Consider the following 23,557-nt stretch of genomic DNA (forward strand, 5'->3'; position numbering starts at 1 on the left):
GCAGTCAAGAAATTAAATGATGGGTTGCACTGGATAAATCTACTGCAAAAGACCTTTTCGAAGTTTTAAAAAGTGTAGATGGTACCATGATGACAGAGTAGTCAGATGCTTCCTGTGGTCCCTCTTACGACCGCCCCCCCCCAAAAATGAGCCAATTATATATGACAATCTAGGAGCCTTGAGGAAACCCAGGTGGTATAGTGTTTAAGTGCTACGGCTACTAACCGAAAGGTCGGCAGTTCAAATCCACCAGGCGCTCCTTGGAAACTCTACAGGGCAGTTCTACTCTGTTATAGGGTTGCTATCAGTTGGAATCGACTCAGTGGTAATGGTTTTTTTTTTAGGAGCCCTGAAAAAATTGAGAAGTCGGACTGAGAGACAGGGTGGGATGGGGTGGGAGAGAGAGTTTAGAAGCAGTGAGACTTCACCAGACCTGACCTGGTTGGCACCCCGTAGCCTGGATCGGCTGGTGAGCATGGGCTGAGGCAAGCTGTAGCGCTCAGGATGTGTTTTCCACATCAGGAGAAACCGAGTAGTGGAGAGTTTGCTCAAGCCTCCAGAACCAAGGAGAAGTGCTGTTCAATCAGTGAAAGATAAGTACAACTTCTAACCTGCTGTGCCCACCAAAAAAAACCCTTTCCCCCCTTGGGAAGTACCTCTCCCCATTTACCTGCCTCCTTCCAATGACTCAGCGCAGAAAATTAAGTGGAACAAAGAAACTGTCAACAACACACACACACACAAAAGACATCAAAATGACAGCACTGAACTCATACCTATGAATAATTACACTGAATGTAAATGGACTAAATGCACCAAAAAAGAGCCAGAGTTGCAGAATGGATAAAAAAACACAATCCATCTATATGCTGCCTTCAAGAGACACACCTTAGGCTCAAAGACACAAAGAAATTAAAACTTAAAGGATGGAAAAAAAAATACATCAAGCAAACAACAATCAAAAAAGAGCAGGAGTGGTAATATTAATCTTTGACAAAATAGACTTTAAAGTAAAACCCACCACAAAGGATAAGGAAGGACATTATACAACCATTAAAGGGTCAATACGCCAGGAAGACAAAATCATAATAAATATTTATGCACCCAACAACAGGGCTCCAAAATACATAAAACAAACTCTAACAGCATTGAAAAGAGAAATAGACAGCTCCACAGTAATAGTAAAAGACTTCAACACATCACTTTTGGTGAAGGACAGAGCATCCACAAAGAAGCTCAATACAAACATGGAAGATCTAAATGCCACAATCAACCAACTTGATCTCATAGATATATACACAACACTCCACCGAACAGCAGCTAAGTACACTTTCTTTTCCAACGCACATGGAACATTCTCTAGAATAGACAACATATTAGGCCACAAGGCAGGCCTTAACAGAATCCAAATCTCTTCTGATTATAATGACATAAAATTAGAAATCAATAACAGAAAAAGCAAGGAAAAATAACCAAATGCATTGAACAACATCTTGCTCAAAAACTACTGGGTTATAGAAAAGGACAGAATAAAGAAATTCATAGAATCAAGTGAGAATGAAAAGACATCCTACCAGAGCCTTTGGGACACAGAAAAATCAGTGCTCAGAAGTCACTTTATATCAATAAATGCACATATACAAAAAGAAGAAAGGGCCAAAATCAAAACATTAACCCTGAAATTTGAACAAATGGAAAGAGAGCAGCAAAAGAAGCCCTCAGGCACCAGGAGAAAGGAAATAATAAAAATTACCCAGCCCAAAAGCAGACATAAATGAAATAGAGAATAGAAAAGCAATTGAAAGAATTAACAAGACCAAAAGCTGGTCCTTTGAAAAGATCAACAAAACTGATAAACCATTGGCCAAACTGAAGAAAGAAAAACAGGAGAAGAAGCAAATAACCTGAATAAGAAATGAGATAGGAGATACCACAACAGACCCAACTGAAATTAAAAGACTCATAAGAGAATACTAAGAAAAACTGTACTTCAAGAAATTTGAAAACCTAGAGGAAATGGATAAATTTCTAGAAACACACTACCTACCTAAACTAACAGAAACAGAGGTAGAACAACTAAATAAAGCTGTAACAAAAGAAGAGATTGAAAAGGTAATTAAAAAATTCCCAACAAAAAAAAAGCCCTGGCCGTGACGGCTTCACTGGAGAATTCTACCAAACTTTCAGAGAAGATTTAACACCACTACTACTAAAGGTATTTCAGAGCATAGAAAAGGATGGAATACTCCCAAACTCATTCAATGTTAGCCAGCATAAACCTGATACCAAAACCAGGTAAAAAAAAAAAGTATTTCAGAGCATAGAAAAGGATGGAATACTCCCAAACTCATTCAATGTTAGCCAGCATAAACCTGATACCAAAACCAGGTAAAGACACCACAAAAAAAGAAAATTAGAGACACATATTCCTCATGAACATAGATGTAAAAATCCTCAACAAAATTCTAGCCAATAGAATCCAACAACATATCAAAATAATTCACCATGACCAAGTGGGATTTATACCAGGTATGCAGGGATGGTCCAACAGTACAGAAACAATCAATGTAATCCATCACATAAATAAAACAAAAGAACAACACGATCTTATCAACTGATGCAGAAAAAGCATTTGATAAAGTCCAACACCCATTCTCAGCAGAATAGGAACAGAAGGGAAATTTGTCAACATGATAGAGGGCAATTATACAACACCAACAGCCAACCTCATCCTAAATAGAGAGAGTCTGAAAGCATTCCCCTTGAGAATGGGAACCAGATAAAGATGCCCTTTGTCAGCACTCTTACTCAATATTGTGCTGGAGATCCCAGCCAGACCAATTAGGCAAGAAAAAGAAAAAAAGGGCATCCAAATCAGTAAGGAAGAAGTAAAAGTATCCCTGTTTGTAGATGATATGATCTTCTAAACAGAAAACCCCAAAGGATCCACAAGGAAACTACTGGAACTAATTGAAGATTTCAGCAAAGCATCAGGATACAAGATAAATACACAAAAATCAGTTGGATTTCTTGACACCAACAAAGAGAACTTTGAAGAAGAAATTACCATATCAATAACCAAATCAATACCATTTATAACAGCCCTAAGAAGATAAAATACTTAGGAATAACTCTAACCAGAGACGTAAAAGACCTATACAAAGAAAACTACAAGACACTACGCAAAATACCAAAAGTGACCTACTACATAAGTGGAAAAACATACCTTGCTCACGGACAGGATGACTCAAAATCGTGATAACGTCAATTCTACCCAAAGCCATTTACAGATTCAATGCAATTCAAATCCAAATTCCAATGGTATTTTTTAATAAGATGGAGAAAAAAAATCGCCAACTTCATATGGAAAGAGAAGAGGCCCCGGATAAGCAAAGCATTACTGAAGAAGAACAACAAAGTGGGAGGCCTCACACTACCTGATTTTAGAAACTATTTTACTGCCACCGTAGTCAAAACATCCTGGCAGTGGTACAACAACAGATACATAGACCAATGGAACAGAATTGAGAATCTAGACGTAAATTCATCCACCTATGAGCAGCAGCTGATATTTGACAAAGGCCCAAAGTCCGTTAATTGGGGAAAAGACAGTCTCTTTAACAAATGGTGCTGGCATAACTGGATATCTATCTGCAAAAATATGAAACAAGACCCACACCTCACACCATGACAAAAACTAACTCAAAATGTTTCAAAGACCTAAATATAACATCTAAAAAGATAAAGATCATGAAAAAAAAATAGGGACAATGCTAGGAGTCCTAATACATGGCATAAACAGAATACAAAACATAACTAACAATGCACGATCACCAGGAGAGAAACTAGATAATAGGGAGCTTCTAAAAATCAAACACTTACACTCATCAAAAGATTTCACTGAAAGAGTAAAAAGACAACCTACCGACTGGGAAAAAAATTTTGGCTACTACATATCCGATTAGGGTCTAATCTCTAAAATCTGCAAGATACTGTAAAATTACAACAATAAAAAGATAAATAAGCTAATTAAAAAATGGGCAAAGGATATATGGCGGCACCTTACCAAGAAGATATTCAGGTAGCTAACAGATACATGAGGATATGCTCATGATCATTAGCCATTACAGAAATGCAAATCAAAAGTACAACGAGGTACCACCTCTCCTCAGGAAGTCTAACATTAATCCAAAAAACACAAAATAATAAATGTTGGAGAGGTTGTGGAGATACTGGAACACTTATACACTTGTGGTAGGAATGTAAAATGGTACCACCACTTTGGAGATCGATTTTGTGCTTCCTTGAAAAGGTAGAAATAGAACTACCATACGATCCAGCAATCCTACTCCTTGGAATATGTCCTAGAGAAATAAGAGCCATCATACAAATAGATATACAAATACCCATGTTCATTGAAGCACTGTTCACAACAGCAAAAAGATGGAAACAACCTAGGTGCCCATCAATGGATGAATGGATAAACAAATCACGGTATACTCACGCAATGGAATACTACGCAACGATGAAGAATAATGATGAATTTGAGAAACATCTCACAACATGGATGAATCTGCAGTGCATCATGTTGAGTGAAATCAATCAGTTGCAAAAGGACAAATATTGTATGAGACCACTATTATAAGAACTCAAGAACAGGTTTAAACACAGAAGAAAACTTTCTTTGATGGTTACAAGGGTGGGGGGGGAGGGTGAGGGGAACTCACTAACTAGATAGTAGACAAGAATTATCTTAGGTGAAAGGAAGGACAACACACAATACAGAGGAAGTCAGTACAACTGGACTAAAGCAAAAGCTAAGAAGTTTCCTGAATGCAAGGGACAGAGTAGCAGGGGTGGGGGTCTGGGGACCATGGTTTTGGGGAACATCTAGGTCAACTGGCATAACAAAGTTTATCGAGAAAATGTTCTGCATCTGGGGTCTTAAAAGCTAGCGAGTGGCCATCTAAGGCGTATCAGTTGGTTCCAACCCGCCTGGAGCAAAGGAGAATGAAGAACACCAAAGACACAAGGACAAGAGCCCAAAGATAAAAAGGGCCATATAAACCACAGACTCCATCAGCCTGAGACCAGAAGAACTAGATGGGGCCTGGCTACCACCAATGACCGCCCTGACAGGGAACACAACAGAAAGTCCCTGATGGAGCAGGAGAAAAGTGGGATGCAGAACTCAAATTCACGTAAAAAGACCAGAATTAATGGTCTGACCGAGACTAGAGGAACCCCAGAAGATATGGTCCCCAGACTCTCTACAAACCAAGAGCTAAAACCATTCCCAAAGTCAACTCTTTAGACAAAGATAAGACCGGACTATAAAACATAAAATGATATTCGTGAAAAGTGTGCTTCTTAGCTCAAGTAGATTAAAAAAACATACACCAGACTAAATGGGTAGCTCCTGTCTGGAGGCGAGATGAGAAGGCAGAAACGGACAGGAGCTGGTTGAACAGACATGGGAAATCAGGGATGGATAGGGGGAGTATGCTGTCACATTATAGGAATAGCAACTAGGGCCACATAACAATATGCGCGTAAATTTTTTGTGAAAAACTAACTTGAGCTGTAAAATTTCACCTAAAGCACAATGAAAATTTTTTTAAAAAGCAAAGATGTTGCCTTGACAAATACGGCACACCTCACCCAAGTATGGTCTTTTCAATTGTCTCATGTGCATGGGAAAGTTGGGTAGTGAAAAAGGAAGACAGAAGAAGAATTGAGGTGTTCAAACTCTGGTGTTGGCAAAAATTATCAAATATACTGTGAACTCCCAAAAGAATGAACAAATCAGCCTTAGAAGAAATACAACCAGCATTTTCCTTAGAAATAAGGATGCAAGGCTTCGGCTCACTTGCTGCGCCCGTGTCATCAGGAAAGACCAATTGCTAGAAAAGGATACTATGTTTGGTTAGGGGAGACTGTCAGCAAAACACAGGGACCCTTCAGGAGACGGACCGACACAATAGCTATGACAAGGAACTCAAACACAGCGATGATCGTGAAGACGGCACAGGCCTGGCAGTGCTTTCTTCTGTTGTCCATAAGGTCATCGTGTGTTGGAGCAGATGCTCGGGCAACTAACAACAACAAGGTTCATTTCCCAGCCAAGTAAACGAGCAGTCTACGCTTCCAGAGCAGCCGGCTCCCTAAGCATGCCGAGTGGACGCTAGCACACATGCCTGTGTGGAGTGTAGAACTGACCGCGTAAGTCAGATGAGAAGTGACTTCAAATGGGAATGAGATTTTAAAGGATGTTGCTTGCAGGACAATAGCTAATTTTGGACTGAGGAAACATTTTGGATGCTTACTTAGTAAGTCAGATTCAAAATCTGGATGCTTTTGCCTTACTTTTTATTCTCTCTATACACAATTCCCAGGTTTGGTCAGATTTCAGAAAATGTTTTTGCCATTGCCTTTAGCTTCAGTCTAGCTTTATCCCAGTGCTTAGCATCTTTTAATGGAAATAGAATTTTCCGCTTCCGTGGGCTTGGAAAGGCTCTTTCCCTCTCTCCCCTCCAGGAGAGCTCTTTAGGAAAAGCCAGCTCTATGAACTGTACCAGTTCTTCTGTGAAGGGCCTTGGCATACAGCTGGCAGCTACATCACCTGTTTGAAACATGGTCAGCATCCTTGGCCCTTTACAGGAGGAAACCATTTAGGATTATTTAACTTAGTACGAATGCCACTGAATTAAACAGTTAAAAATGGTTAAAATGGCAAATCTTACGTTGTATTTTACCAAAATAAAAAATTAAAAAAATTTTTCCTAAAACGTTAACAAGCAAAGCACACAAAGGAAGTCTGGATTCGGTTGCATAGGCGTGGTGCTGCGTGCTCCCGGCAACAGGACGCAGGGCTGCTGGCTCTGCATCTCAGGTGCAGCCCTGACAGGGGAGAGGGATCTCACCCTGAGAGAAAGCCTCCTAGATATGGGGCAATATTCCTCTGTCTGCCTGCACTATTCCCCACGGTATTTTAACATTTCTGCTCAGCCTAAGAAATCTTCCCCCTTTGTTTTGCTTTCTCAGAAAATAAAGCTGGGTTATTATGCTTGTTCTCAGTAACTAGAAGGAAGCAGCCCACACACATGCAGTGGGAATTAACCAAACCCCAGCATTAGGATTTAATACCCCAGAAATAATGAGCTGAGAGAGAAGTCTAAGAGCAAGCCCTCAAACTCTCAACTGGCCAGGAATATCCTTGGATGTCCAGAGCACATGGCAACCTTTTTCTTCTCACACTATCCAGTGTTTCTCTGTGTGCTTGTCTGTCTTTCTGATCAACCGGCTCTCTGAGAACAGTGGGAATTTCATTTCTCCACGCCCCATTCCTAGCACAGTGGCTGGCAAAGAGCATGCACCTGAGTACCAACACTGAGTCAAACAGTGAGAAAGTGATTTCCATTTCAATTCTCTTTCAGTCCTTCTGTTGTTAGCTACAGTCCAATCAAAATCGCCCCCCCATGCCAATTCATGGTGACCCCATGCACAATGGAACAAAACACTAACCGGTCCTGTGCCATTACCATGATCAGATGCAAATCAGTTGTGATCCATAGGGTTTTCACTGGCTGGTTTTTTGGACATAGATTGCCAGGACTTTCTTCCTTATCTGTTTTAGCCTGGAAGCTCTACTGAAATACATTCAGCATCATAGTAACACACAAGCCTCCGCTGATAGATGGGTGGTGGCTGTGTATGAGGTCCCTTTTAATTGTTCTTGTTTAGTCAAAGCAGAAAAATCGCCATTTACTGGTGTGTGTTTTTAACACTCCTTTAATATTTGCTTCCCCCCTTTTAAGTAGGCTTCAGCAAGCACGCATCCATGTACCTGAAGTGAGTAACTTGTTTTATATTCCTTATTCTTATCTTTGTGGTTAACTTATGTTTGAGGCAAGGCAAATGGAAGTCGTATTTTTTTTTTTAAATAAATGCATTTAATTAAAAACAAGTCCATTTGTAGAGAAATAATAAGTAAAAAAAACCGAGTAGAAGTGGACATGGTACAAATCCTGACGGATGTTTGGCAAACACTGGCACACATCAGGGGCTCGATAAGTATTAATTTAACGGATAAATGAATCTCTCCTGGACCTCCTCTCTTCTTTAAATTCTTACAACTTCTACAACAGAGCTGCCCCTTATCTCATGTTCTAAGCTACCTTCCTGCCTCCATCTTCTGCCCAGCTCCCCATCTCTGCATCCGTATCACCTACCCAAAAATGTGCTGTGGTTTCATCTCGCCTAGCAAGAAAACTCCAACCTCAGCCATTTCAAGGTCCTCAAAGGCTGGCTCAATCTATCTTTCCACATGTATCAGGGCAAGTTCCTTTGCAGAAATCATGGCAGTATTTGTGATTCCTAGACTAGTTCTGGGTGGTGCTAACAGTTAAGGCAACTTGACTGCTGACCGAAAGGCTGGAGGTTTGAGTTCACCCAAAGGCACCTTGGAAGAAAGGTATGGCAGTCTACTTCCAAAAAATCAGTTATTGAAAACTTTACAGAGCACGGCTCTACTCTGACACACGTGGGGCTGCCATGAGTCAGAGTCAGCTCAATGGCAACTGACCTAGTGTCTTCCCGGCCCCAGCCTTCCCCTAGTGGAAAGCCTTCAGAATCCTACTTATCCTTAAAAGCCCATTCAAATCCTACTCCTTCCATAAAGCCGGCTCCGTTTGTTCCATTTGGGAGTGATTTGTCTCTCCTTCAAACTCAGGCATCCCTTCGGCTGTGGGAAAGTATTCATCATATCCACACTGTATTTACGATATTCCTCCAGTGTTTCTTGAAGTGCCCTGTTTTCCCTTTTAGACTGCAGGGTTTAGGAAGGCAAGAACCAATTCTTGTACACCTTTCCATCCCTGCTCTATTTTCGTTGATTAAGTGACCCACTGACTGAATTAAGAAATGGATGGAGATATTTCACGCTATATGGTGGGAAGGAAACGCGGGAAATCAGAGCACTGCTTACAAATGCTGCCTCAGCTGAAGAAATGAATATGGCCAATGACCCAGTTTGACTACTGAAACCCACCTCCTTTTAAAAAAAGAAATGTAATAATATTTACAAAATATTTTTCAAAAGAATATTCTCTATAATCTAGTCCAAATTCCTTTTTTCATTTCAGAGGCAAGAAAATTGAAACAATATTACAAACATATAGGCATAATACATTTATATATGACTAGGGTAGCCCTGGTGGCTCCATGTTTAAGAGCTCGGGTGTGTTATGGCTGCTAACCAAAAGGTTAGAAGTTTGAATCCACCAGCCGCTCCCTGAAAACCTTATGGGGCAGTTCTACTCTGTTCTATAGGGTCGCTATGAGTCAAAATCGACTCAAGAGCAATGGGTTTAGGGCAGTGTTTACTGTAAAAATAATCCTTTGGTTCTTTGCCACACATATTTTAAACCTCAGATAAATCACACCCTATAAATTTCTCTCAACAATGGACACGGCCACAAATAAGGACCGTTACACAGATAGTGTGTGGTCATGGGCGACTCCACTGGCTCTAATATTGTTGGATGTTGATGGGAACATAGAGACGGCTAAGATTTCTGTGGACTAATTAGACTGACAGTTCTTTTCATGGTCGAGTAATATTACTACAAAATATATTTGAAAGCATATCCCTCTACAATAGCTGCCTCTTGCCTTTCACTTTCGCTTTTGTTACATACTAGATGTCTCAGTGTTTCTAGAACTATTCAGAAAAACAAAAACAGACTGTGGCTGAAGATCGGCCTTGTTATTGTTAGTTGCTGTCGAGTTGGCTCCTTTTCATACAACATATGTATAACAGAATGAACGGTTGCTCATTTCTGTGCCATTTTTATGATTGTTGGTTTGAGTCCCTTGTTGCTTAGTGATCTCCTGGAAAATGGGTCACTTTCATAAGGAAACACCAAGTCAAAACTACACCTCTGGGCTTGAGGGAAAATTTTCCTTCCTGACCCTTGTCTAGTGAGAATTTCCTTTTGCTCCCTTTACACCACTAACAGAATTGGGGTGATATATTCTTGGGTGCGGCATTTGTATCAGTGGAACAAATCCCCGAAGTAACCAATGGCTGGAAAGGACCACCTGGAAGACCAGTCTCTTTTTTCAGAGGACTGCTAGACAGATGCCAAGGAGGACATGCGGCTTTGCGCCATAGCCCGCTCTGGGCCAACTCCGCAGGGTCTGGTCTAGAACTGGCTTGGGGTGCTCTGTTGTCACAGTTACGGACACAAGGTCATGAGGTAGTAGTTGGCACGTGTCTGGTTAAGTCCAGAATCCCTGCAGCAGTGCTGGTTGGCTTGAGAACGGTATCAAACTTTAGGAAAATAGGATTTTAGGAATTTTATTTATTTCTTTGGGATCCTCAGCCTTAGGTTGAGCCAAGGCTAGTCTGGGGCCTCTGAGGGTGCTGCTAGCAGCATAGAGCCTCAGAGTTTGCCTGGTGTCCCCCTGCTCTCCCCTAGCCTCAGCATATACAGCAGGATCATAAGTGTTCTTGGAGTTGCCATTCAGTGGGTTTTAAGTAACGATTAAGGAATTTATTCAAACCAGGAGGAAAAGCATTTGATTTTTTACACTTTAACCACTTAACGAATCAGTGTTTGAGGAACAGATAGATCTCGTAATTAAAGCAAAGACATCAAGATCAAATGTTTTGTTATCTGATAATGTACTAAAATGTTATTTTTACTAAATGTTATTTTATTCACTCCCTGAGAAATCTTGAGGTCATCCAGTCTTTCATGAGATACTTTCTTGCTCACTTACAGTTTGTATGTAAAGTATAAAAGGAATAAAAACACGTACCCCACTCATTCAATATAGGTAGATATATTGTTTGCTGGATATGTATAGATTTGCAAGGTTTCTTGATAGAAAATCCCAGCCATATTAGTTACTGTTATTATTATCTTTAATCTCTGTTCTCTTTTGTCTATATAGTCTTCTCACTGATAGTAAAAATATAAATCAGGACAGTTGAAATATATGTACATAAAGGGAAGAACCAAAGAATTTGTGAAGATAATTTGGAAGTCCCCTCTATCAATACCAATAGTCTGCAAAAATTTCTTTATAATGAACACGTTTAGGAGTGTTCAGTACTGGTGCAAAAGAGAATGTCTAAAAAAGGCTCTAAAACTTTCCACCTGCCTTCCTGACTTTGTTCACGGTTTTGTCTTTTAAAAGTTGCCTCTCAGGTGATTTCCAATACCTTGCTTACTAAAAGTCTCAATGATGCAGCACTTTGGGTACCAGCTAAGCAGAGAATTTGGAGCTAGAACGGGTTATGGAAATAGCTGGGCCAGAATTTCCCCAAAGTATGTTCTGTGAGTCTCTAGTCCCGAGAGTGGTTCTGAAAAAGGAGATTTGGGGCAAAGAGCTAGCTATTATACTCCCCCTTCAGAGATTCTCAATGCCTATAAAAGGCTGTGACATTTTGCAGGCAAGAAACCTTTTTAACATTTGTACCCCAGCATTCTTCAAAACTGTTTGGTCTCTGGTCTTTTTGATAATAACCATTTCTGGAAATGACCATTCTGCAGAACATACCCGAGTAGAATTGCTGCTTTATTCCAAGTCCTTCAGTTCACAGATGAGGAAACTGAGCGTGATTCATTCTCCTTTCCCAGGAACCACAATTTCCTCACATGGACCTTGGGTAAGTACAAATAATGGGCTTTTGAAGCTGAAGGGAACTCAGAAATCATCTTATAATGGGAAATGGAAGGGAACTTAGAAGTGGCTATTTAAAAGAAAAAACGCAAAGACATTAATTGATTGGGGGTTTAACTGATTGACCCAGGGTTACTAATGAACCAGCGTCAGAGGGGATCCAGTATCTGCTCACTTCTGCCTTCTCCCTGTCCCATCAAAGACAGCCCTCTCCACTGTGCGAAGGCACTTCTGAGAAACTATTATAGCTTGCATTTTGCTTTATGTTATGTCCAGTATTTTTTTTCTCAGTACAGTAGAAACTCTTTAGACAAAACTCCACCTAACCTAGTTTAGTGGATGCTCTTCATTCCCTCCGAAACAGCTAGGCTGCCCAAGACACAAGGAATGTTAACACTGTCAAGGTACTCTGGGGCTTCCCAGGACTTTCCTCAAATTTGTTTATGTTGACTTAAGTCAGAATTATAATTATGTACATTAATTATTACAAAAAGTGTTGAAGAATGATTGCAGAAAAGCAGAGTCATTTCTGTAAAAACTAAATTGGAAAGTTTTGTAAAGATTGGATAAACATAAGTGGCTAAAAACTGCTGCCAAAGTAGTTGTGGGTGAGATCACCGTAAATAGTGGGAAAAATAACAAAAATGTGGAAGGATTTAGACTGCTTTGCATGTCCAAATTTAAAGAAATTGAAACAAGAATTATAGATAATGGTTTATATAAGAAAGACAATTTGGGAATTGAGTTCATTTGCCAGTGAATACAAAGATAGGTAGGTAGATATACATACATGCGTACATAAAGCAAGCCAAGCCTTGGTCCTTCATGAAAAGATTAGTGAATGAATATTTACTTATATGTTTTAATTTAAAATGAAATGTTTGAGGAATGTATTTCTAGATGACTCTGCTTTAACTACCCTTTATAAATAGTTAACTAACTTCCGCTATAAATTGATCAAGCACTTTAAGAGGGTTTTTACCATTTGTCTAAACCTTAAAAATACTTACCTAAATTATTAGAAAAGTGCCACATCCCTGTGCAGCAGGATAATATTATGAACTGCTATCTGCTGTATTTTACTTCGCTTGATACTTTAGCACATTGTGTCCTTTTCATCAGTAAAACTAGACTTGAGGGTGAAGCTAATTGCCCCAGGGTAGGGAGGCCACCAACAGATACAGAGAGAACAGGGATAAGCATTGCTTAGCTTAGTGCAGTAGTTATAAACACCTGAACTTTCAGCTGGGAGGACCAGACACAGAGAGAGCCAGTCTGTGAAACTCAGAGCACAATGTGTGAAGTAGACCGAGGGAGTGAGAGCTTGAAGGTGATTCTACAGGAGTGTTTCCTTACCGGGAAAGTCAGAGATAAAGCCCTTATGTGACACCAAAAGAGTTTAACAGGAATAAAACCAGAGACCAGTGTTTCTGATCCTGTTTAGACTAAAAGCGTTACTTCTTGATCCAGTAAAAAACAACAAAAAAAATTAACTATAAAAAAAAAATTTTCTTTTTTTTTTTTATAGCCATCCTAAATTATTTCTTAAACCACAGTTTAGAAGACAGTGTATAAATAATGATTGGTGCCTAAAGTCAAAACCTGGTGTGGCAGTAAAGACACTCAGATAAAATCGGTCTACAATGTCTCAGGTTTCTTGCCTTAATCCCAAACTTGGAAAGATGGCAAGCCTATACTAAAACCAGTTCCCATTGAGTCGATCCTGACTCCTGGTAACCCTATGCGTGTCAGAGTAGCTGTGCTCCAGAGCGTCTGAGGCCTCACGGTTAGGCTTGATTTAGGCTGTAACTGGTGGAGGTTTGGGCTGACTTGGTGGATGAGTGACCTCAGAGAGCCCCTCACTCCTTGGGGGTAGGGTAGGAAGGAAGAGGTGATGTGTCTTGAGCACTTACACCTGTGCTGAAAGGCTCCCAGGGCAGGAAGAGGCTTGTGGTAGGGTGTGGAGGAAAGGTGCAGCCACTTCGTGACCAAAGGTTACTTGTGGTCAAGGTCACAGGTACCGGCAACAACTGACAGTATATAGAACCCAAACACCAAGCAAGTCCAGCTACCTTTGGGCAGATTCCAATGACCAGGAGGGATGAGGCAGAGTTGTAGAGGCCAGCGAGGACAGGCTGCGGCCAAAGAAGGGAGGCACTGCCGATCTCGGACACTAGGTGAGTCTTCCAGCATAATATCCAGTTTGACCAAATGTTTATCTAAAGAGAGAACCCTACACTGAAATGACAGCTACCTTGATGGTAGCAATATTCTGAGTTTTGTCTTGACTGAAACTAGGCTAAGTTTAACTTAGTCATAGAAAAAAAACTATAGAAAAATAATAAAACAGTTATGTGTGCACACATATGATTCGTGACTGTACATTTTAAACCTGCCCTTCCTGCACTGAAAGAATTTTTGGTGTGTGAAAGCAACATGCAGTTCCTACTGTTATTTTTAACATGTATTCAGTGCTAATGTCCTTGACACTGTACTGAACACTAGATCAGACATAATTCCCTGTTCACTTGGCTCATGGGCAAAGTGAGAGGAACACAATATACAAAGAAAGGAGATAATGTAACTGGAAAGAGATACATGCATGATTATGAATGTGACCTATTTAGGAAGTATAAATAACTAATCTAGTGACGCATTGCTTTAGAGCTAATTGCTACATGGTACTAAAATGGTATGCGCTCATAAGTCATTGATTAAACATCTTGAAAACAGAGTATCACTATTTGCTTTTAACTCCAGCGGACCATGATTCAGGCTCTTCGGTCGTGCTCCTGAATAATTACTGATTCCTGTGCCCACTTCAGAAAACCTGGGGTTTGGCCTGGCCATCTGTAGGTTCAGAATGTTCCCTGGGGGATTCTGATGTCAGCGTAGGTTGGTACCGTTGATATAAAAGGTCGTGTGTGTTTTTTTAGATTCCCTATTTCTGCTTGTTTACACATTTATTTGGCATAAAAGAAATAAATCATTTAAGCTATCTCATAAATATATGCAGTGAGTAAACACCCTTAAACATAATATTAGTGTTTAACACCCAGGTTTGCAATAATCTAACTCTAATAAACTATGTGAAAAGTAATAAACTTACAAAAATGGATTTGAAGCATCATGCTAAAGGTAGCATGCTCATAAATCTTGAGTAATAAATACTGTTGTTATAAGGCAAAGACTGTGTATTTCAGCTGTAAAAGGCAAAAGCCACAGTAATAGAAAGCGTTGTTCTTGTTGGTCACAGTTCTGGTGATAAAACGTAGTTTGTTAGCCCTGGTGGCACTAGGCTGCTAACTGAAAGGTTGGTGGTTCGAATCTATAGCCACTCCTTGGAAAAAAGATCTGGTGAATCTGCTTAGTAAACCCTATGGGGCAGTTCTACTCTGTCTTATAGGGTCGCTATGAGTTGGAGTGGACTCGACGGCACACAACAGCTTGAGTTGCTCAAATCATTAGTTCCAAGAGTACCATCTAAAAATATGGTAGTGGTACTTGGGAGCACACGTTAGAAATGAACTTTTCTCTATCTTAAAAAATCTAAGTAATGGTGATAATTCTCCACCTAAAACAACCTGGGTGCTAATTGCCACGGCAGCCTTTTTCTCCAAAAGGGAAAGGGTGTAAAAGTAGTCCCTGTCTCAGACAGTTGAAACTCCATTACTGAAGATCTTCTTTTCCTGAGTGAGAGTTTCCATCATAGCCAACAAAGATTGACTTCATCAGTCATGGCTGACAGGTTTTTAGCACCTAAATTCTCTTGTTCACGACCCAAGATCACATAAACCAAGTGTTATGGATTGAATTGTATCCCCCCAAAATGTGTTTCAACTTGGCCAGGCCATGATTCCCAGTATTGTGCTGTTGTCCTCCATTTTGTGATCTGATCTGATTATCTTGGGTGTTGTAAATCCTACCTCTATGATGTTAATGAGGCAGGACTCGATCTAAGGGATTAAGTTGTATTATGAGTTAATCTCTTTTGAGATATAAAAGAGAGAATTGAGCAGAGAGGAGGGGAACCTCATTACCACTAAGCAAGAAGAACCAGGAGCTGAAGTGAGTCATTTGGACCCAGGGTCCCTGCACTGAGAAGCTCCTAGACCCAGGGGAAGATCGATGACAAGGAGTTTCCCCCAGAGCCGACAGAGAGAGAAACCCTTCCCCAGGAGCTGGCACCCTGAATTTGGGCTTTCAGTCTCCTAGACTGTGAGAGAATAAATTTCTGTTTGTTAAAGCCATCTACTTGTGGTATTTCTGTTATAGCAGCACTAGATAACTAAGAGGGGACCTGGTAGTACAGTGGTTAAGAACTCAGCTGCTCACAGAAAAGTCAGCAGTTCAAATCCACCAGCTGCTCTTTGGAAACTCTATGGGACAATTCTACTCTGTCTTATAGGGTCGCTACGAGTTGGAATCAACTCGATGGCAACAGGTTTGGTTTTTGGTTTAGATAACAAAGACACCAAATAATTGGATGGAATTTAAGGTTTCAGTCCTTGACTAGTAATAGAGGAAATCCTTACTTTTGTATGAAATTAATGTCATTAGTCATATTATCTTGATGAAGCATTAACTTCAACTTGTAATATTCTCAGACTGTGTTTTAAATGGGACCAGCTCTCTAGTAGTAATACCCAGGAACCCTGGATTCTTGTTTGTTGCTGTTACTGACTATGGATCTTTTCTTGCTTTTGGGGGTTTTTTTTTTTTTTTACCATTAAAAACTTTTATAAGTTTAATCAATATACTATAGAAATGAATGAATGCTGTCAGCTAGCTAGTGTTCCTAGCTAACACTTAAAAATAACTAAGACATCTGTATCCAATGAGCATTATCACATCATTATTCAAATGCTAGAGTCACACAAGCTGTGACTGTAGTTTTATACTGAGGACAGCTTCCTACCCCATGCCCCCTTTGCGAAGAATCAAAAATGCAATACATTTGCCAGCAATTTCTGTGTTACTGTTACCCACCTGCAGAATGAGGGGAAATTTAGTAATTTAAGAGTGCATGCTGAGTGGTGTTTGAATAAAAATAAAAATAAAATAAAAATCAAGTAGTCCCAGGCCAAAACTTTCATCCATTAAAACCTGTTGCTTCCTATACGCCAAATTCAAATTCAATGACCAGTTAGACAGAACAAAACATAAACATTTGGGTCAGCGACCTCCGGTAGACTAGAGTTTTACCATAGTCTGAGTGGGCTCTAGAACAATTAAAACTCTAAAGATGCCTTGAAATAGGGGCAAAATTGGTGATTAGAAACCATTACCATCTGCTAGTGCCTGCCTTTGTGGCATACGGGGGATGTTGATTATGGAGCTGCATTCGTAACAAGCTTCAATCGGTGACTCACCTTCTCTCCTGGATAGAAATAAAGAATTGGGAAGGAATATCTCATTCTCTAAATATATGACAGTGTTGAAGAAAATTAGAATAGGAATCTATTGATGTCATCACTAGCGTCTAAAAAACCATGAAAGGCAATGGAGAAGACCGGGTGGAGGTGAGAGGCTTCTGCACCATCTGCAAGGATGATTGCTTGCTGGGAAGTAGGAGTCATAGTTCCGAGCCTGGTTTGGGCCTGCAAATTGCTTGAGGATGAGTTTAATTTCTCCAGCTGTGAGTTGAGAGAGAGCTAGTTTAATTAGACGAGTGCAAACTGTGCAAATATCTAACTCTTAGAAAGAAACCCTGGTGGTGTAGTGGTTGAGTGCTGTGGCTGCTAATCAAAAGGTCAGCTGTTCAAATCCACCAGGAGCTCCTTGGAAACCCTATGGGGCAGTTCTACTACAGTTGGAATCTACTCGGCAGTAGTGGGTTTTTTTTTTTTCTCTTGGAAACCTTTGGATGGTGAATGCTCACCAGGTAAGCCTGGTTTCTCTTGGAAGTGAAAGGGAAGGAAACTATCATTTAAGCCACTCTTTGACAGGTTTTAAGCCATATTTGGGCCACGTTTGTGGCTTCACATAGACCATACAGTCCTTTAGGATGAAGGCTGGTCTTACACATATTGATTTATTCTTAGCACAGTGCTTGGTTTATCATCAATATTCAATAAATGCTTGTTGAACTGAATTGATTTTGCATAAATTATCTCACAACTGGAAAAAACCCCACCCGTTTCTGAGGGTGGTGACGTGGACGAGGGGTATTGATCATGCAGAGAAGGTCAGGATTGGATCCTTAGTAAAAGGAAGTTCCTTCTTCCTTACTCAGAAATAGAACCTTTGTTTTATTTGGTTATCAGGAGAAATGCATTCCCTAGGCTGTGCCAATGGGTGCATTAGAACATTGAGAATAATTAGGAAGTTGTTGGCTCGCTTTCATGTTATTCATGACTAGATATTGCTCATTGTGGGGTATATGGTGACATGATGGGTTGTAGCTAACTGAATCACCCAGGAAGGAAATTACATAAATTTTCAATAGCAGTCTGGAGAAATAAAATCCTACAGAATGGCAGTTTAAGTCCATTTCCTAATGAGCTGATTGAAGGCTACCCCATGAAATATTCAGCAGGAACTGAAACGAACAGGACCTGATTTCTTTTATTGAATCACAGAACTTCCCCTTCCTCTCCTATTTCAGCTGGACTGCCAACGAGGTAAACGGACAACATCTGCTGGCTGCTGCAGGCTCAGCACGTGCCAGAGCTTGAAGATTTACCTAATTCAGTTCAGCGTAGAACAATGAAAGGCTGATGGTGGTTGGTTCTCAAGTGGGTCCATGGACCTGCAGCATCAGCAGCACCTGGGAACTGGTGAGAAATGCAAGTTCTCAGACCCCAGACCTACTGAATTGGAAGCTGTGCTTTAACAAGTGCGAAAGTTCTGAACCCGCTGTTGTGTGCTCTTTAAAGCTCTGATTAACAGCTAAGGGCTTATTCTTCTTAGGTCCATTTTTATTTTAAAAAGGAGAGATTTCAGTACATACTTATCTGTTCTGTTCTGGGTATCTAAACTTTATTGTTAGTTGCCATCAAGTCAGTTTCAACTCACGGTGACCCCGTGGGTGCAGAGCAGAACTGTGCTCCGTAGGGTTTTCAAGGTCAAGGCTGTGAACCTTTTGGAAACAGATCTCCAGGTCTTTCTTTTGAGTTGCCTCTGGGTGGGTCTGAACCAACAACCTTTTGGTTAATAGTCCAGCGCTTAATCATTTGTGCCATCCAACCGCTTACTAAACTTCACTAAATAAAAATTAAATGTCCTGTATTCCCAACCATCTAAAAGTACTATCACTTAATGTGTCCTGTCACTTCAGGTGGGACAACTTCAGTTCAAAGCAGTAACTGTTCCCTGAGCACCTACTGTGTACAAAGCACAGCATCAGTGCTGTGGGGGAAATGGAAATGTGTGAGACATAGTTCTTTCTTTTCAGGGTGGCATGATTTAGTGGGGGAAGCAGAACTAACACAAGGAAGGGCGTGGGAGGCTCATTTATCTGGGCACTGTTATTTTTTGAGTGCCTACTATGAGACAAAGTATTCAAGGTGTAGAGATAGAGCAGGGAACAGGCCCTGTCTTCATGGAGCTTATATCTAGTGGGCAATCAACAGATGGATATAACACATATTTAAATACAAACATATATTTAAGTACATGTTGTTGTTGTTGTTAGCTGCTTTCCAGCTGTTGGCCCTGACTCACAGCAACCCCATGCACAATGGAATGAAACACTTCCTGGTCCTGCGCCATTCCCACGACAGGTTGCAGATTGCACTGTGTGATCCATAGGGTTTTCATCGGCTGATGTTTTAGAAGTGTCTCGCCAGGCCTTTCTCCCTAGTCCATCTTAGCCTGGAAGCTCTGTTGAAACCTGTTCAGTATCATGGCAACAAACAAGCCTCCAATGACAGATGAGTGGTGGTGGCTGTGTGTGAGGTGCTTTGGCCAGGATCAAACCCTAGTCTCCTGCATGGAAGGTGAGATTTCTACCACTGAACCACCACTATTTAAATACATAAAATACATACAGAGTCTCCCATACGCACTCTGGAGAAAAACAAAGCTAGGGAGGGGAGAAGCTGTGACCCAAATAGAAACACCTGGCTGCAGGAGTCTGGTGTGTCTCAAGGGCCTTGATCGGACTGGGGCCTCCATGTCGTTGCTGGGTAGCTGGGCTTCGGCAAGACAAGTCAAATTACCTTTCTCTGCTGTGTTTCCTTGCTTGTGAAATAGTTTGAGGTGGGACTGAAAGTGCGATTTGAAAGACCCTTTGCCAACCTCAAGGAGTAGGGTTGGGCGAGGCCATCTTGGGGGGATTCTGTGCCTCCTGCTTCAACCAGAATAGCAACTTGTGTATCTGCTTATATATTGGGCCCCATGTTAATTTTTGTTTGAAAAAAGTTTCCATAATTGAAGAAAAAAATAACCCCCTGAGCTAGCTGATCTCTTCGGTTTGTTCGTGTGTGATTCTGTAAATGTCCACATGTTCACGAGGTTCTGAGGATTCATGAGCTGCAGAGACACTTAGAATTCTGTGCAGGAAGCCATTATTGCAGAAGCTACAGGTAAAATCATAAATATTTTGATTCAACACAGCTTCTGTTTATTAGTCTGAATAAAAAGAATGGGATATAAAAATGATGAATTCCTGAATTTTCCTATTCTGATTTTAGACCACAAAGAACAATTACTTATCTATGGCTGGACTGAAATATAGACCCTATTGCACTGGGACCAAAGTTTCAAAATCTCAACTGGAGGAAGAAAGATCTGTTAGTGTTCAAGTTCTCATTGTAATTGCTCCTTAAACTAAATTCCACTCTTCAGTTAGCCTTCTACTTGTGAATATACTGCATCTAAAATTGTATTTTCTCCCTAATCCACCACCGTACGTCTTGCTAGCTTAAAAACATATCACAGTAAGAATCCGGTTTTTTTTTTTTTTTCCTCCCTCTAAACAGACACCAAAGAATAGTACTCAAATAAATGACAAATGGAAATCCTATAATTAGTTTGGGCTGGAAAACTGCTTTTTGTTTTACCTCCTTAACAACTCGCTAACAGCCTTAATTAAAAGCCCTTGCAAGGGTCACTATGGCTTCTTTCTTAAAAAAAGGATTTTAATAGTTTTATTTAATAGTTTTATTATAAGCTGAGTTGAATAAGCACAGCTATGACAATTACGTGCAAGAATAACTGAAAGTGCTTAAAGAAAGCACAATAACTGAGCTTCAAAGTGCATTTGAAGTAGACCTCATGGAAGTTTAAAGTAGTGGAGGGTGTGGTAAAGAAAATGGGAGTTTTCCACAGCACATCGCAAGGAAGGAGTAGCCCAGTTATCAATAAAGAAGAATAAAAAGGAACAAAGATAGAAACTGCAAATTTCAACTGAAAAGGGGCATTATAGAGCCAAATCCCCAAACAGGGTGTGATTGGTCGGTCCATTTCTGGGAATTCTTGGGTAAATTTGGTGAGTTTCAGTATCAATTAAGCTTTTGGTTGTTGAAAATAATGATTGCAAGGGGAAGAAAAGATTAAAAAAAAAAAAAAGGAAAATCATACCAGCACAGATCAAATTATTTCAGAAATATCATTTACATTTAGATGCAAAATTTGCAAGTTCTCTTGGTTCAGAGAATGTCATTTCTGAAAGCATTTTGCTGTGGTGATGAAAGAATAGTGTGTCTGACAAGTGTTGGACCTTTGATGAGAATAAAAGTCAACAACAGTGGATATTCCCTCCTCTCTACTATAGCAAGATACCTGATAGCCTGTAGAAACGAATGCTGTACTCATCCATGATCACCCTTGCTCAAGTGAGCTAATTAAAAGTCCCCGAGATACCCACAGACTTATATCCAAACACATGAGGACAGGCCTTGCTATCTGCACTGTCCACCGCAGACTGTGTCCAATTTGCTGGAATGTGGTCTGGTACTGAATAGCCCAAGGACGGAGATGCTGTTTGAGAGACACCCACAGTCACACCAGCCAAATTTGCTCGCCTGCCCGTGCCTTCCCTGAGAATAGAGGAGCATATGCAAGGCTTGGGCTCCATGCCATCTGTCAAGAGTGGGCAGCACTGTGCGTGCAGTCCCAATTCCCAATCTGCATCAAGGCTGGGAGACAAAGATTCCATCGGGAGGGTCTGCTAGCCCCGAATAGGAACGATTTTCAGCTGGGGACTATGGAAACCTATGCCACAGAAACAACCTGTCCCACTCCTCTCAGATCTACCTAAAGAACCTCACGGATTAACCTACATGACTTTGAGGGGAGAAAATCCTTACCCATTGCTCAGTTTATCCTAAGCTTGACCACTGATTCGCATGCTATATAATATCCTCATCATTAGTATAGTAAACCACAAAAACATGTGCTCAGTACCTCTTTCCTTTAACTCCTATGAACTTGCACAATGCAATATCTTCATCAGTGAAATTGAGACCCATATATTACTGTTTTCCATTTCTACTTGTGCTCTTTACCAGTAAGGCAGGAAAATGGCAGTGGGGTTTATTTTTATTAGGAAAAGCTGAACTTTGAAAATCTTACCCTTTTCTATAACTCATTCCAACATCTATCTATAAATGCCTAAGTGAAACAATACGAAACTTACAATTAATATGACCACCCTATGTAAGGAGGTGGCATTAGTTAGCTGCACAATATTAGCTTGACAGTTTTCCGTTAGAAGCTTGTCAAAACGAATTACTACATACTTTGAAATTCTTGAATTCTCAGTCTCCAAAGTTCCTGCCAACAGTTTACTTATTTATTGAGGAGGATGGCTTGAAAGATTAAATGTCTGTTTCAGAAGCCCTGTTTAAGTTCTTTATATATTTTAACTCATTAACTCCTTTTAAGAAATCTAAAGTATATGTACTGTTGCCACCGCTCGTCTGTCAGATTGTCGTACTGTGGTGGCTTGTGTGTTGTTGAGGTGCTGCAAGCTATGCCACCTGTATTTCAAATGCCAGCAAGGTCACCCATGATAGGCAGGGTTCAGTGGAGCTCCTAGACCAAGACAGACTGGGAAGATGGGCCTGGTGATCTACTTCTGAAAAAACTGGCCAGTGAAAACCTTATGGATAGCAGCAGAACACTGTCTGATACAGTGATATAGGGGGAAGATGAGCCCCTCAGGTTTGAGGGTGCTCAGTATGCAACTGGGGAACAGCTGCCTGTTCAAAGTAGAGTTAACCTTAATGATGCGGATGGAGCAAAGTTTTTGGGACCTTCATTTGCTGATGTGGCACTATTCAAAATAAAAAGAAACAGCTGCAAACATCTATTAATAATCAGAAAGGGGAGTGTACAAAGTATGAATCAAGGAAAATTGGAAGTTGTAAAAAATGAAATGGAACACTTATAGATTGGTATTGTAGGCATTAGTGAGCTGAAATGGACTGGTATTGGCCATTTTGAATCCAACAATCATATGGTCTACTATGCCAGGAATGACAAATTGAAGAGGAATGGCATCATATTCATCATCAAAAAGAACATTTCAAGATCTATCCTGAAATACAGTGCTGTCAGTGATAGGATAATATCCATATGCCTACAAGGAAGACCAGTTAATACATTGTTCAAATTTACATACCAACCACCTGATGCCAAACATGAAGAAATTGAAGATTTTTACCAAATTCTGCAATCTGAAATTGATTAAACTTGCAATCAAGATGAATTTATAATTACCATTGATTGGAATCCAAAAATTGGAAACAAGCAAAAAAGATCAGTAGTTGGGAAATATGGCTGGAGATCAAATGATAGAATTTTGCAAAACCAACAACTTAGTCAATGGAAATGCCTTTTTTCAACAACATAAATGGTGATGATACATGTGGACCTCACCAGATGGAATACACATAAATCAAATTGACTACATCTGTGG

The 23,557-nt window shown here is 40.3% G+C and overlaps 1 protein-coding gene across 17 annotated transcripts in view; it reads right to left on the minus strand.

Moving 5' to 3' along the window:
* Positions 1 to 23,557, minus strand: part of DLGAP1 (DLG associated protein 1) — a 1,139,806-nt gene that overhangs the window by 434,531 nt on the left and 681,718 nt on the right. The window contains exon 7 of one of the 17 annotated variants that reach the window (XM_049901329.1): positions 11,569 to 11,672. The exons of 15 other annotated variants lie outside the window; for them this stretch is intronic. The gene's annotated coding sequence lies outside the window, so the exon portion shown is untranslated. Of the gene's footprint in view, positions 1 to 11,568; positions 11,673 to 18,376; positions 18,468 to 23,557 lie in introns of all 17 variants that reach the window. One more of the 17 variants, XM_049901328.1, reaches the window with a different exon arrangement.

Source organism: Elephas maximus, chromosome 11 (genome assembly GCF_024166365.1).
Source record: "Elephas maximus indicus isolate mEleMax1 chromosome 11, mEleMax1 primary haplotype, whole genome shotgun sequence".
NCBI lineage: Eukaryota > Metazoa > Chordata > Mammalia > Proboscidea > Elephantidae > Elephas > Elephas maximus.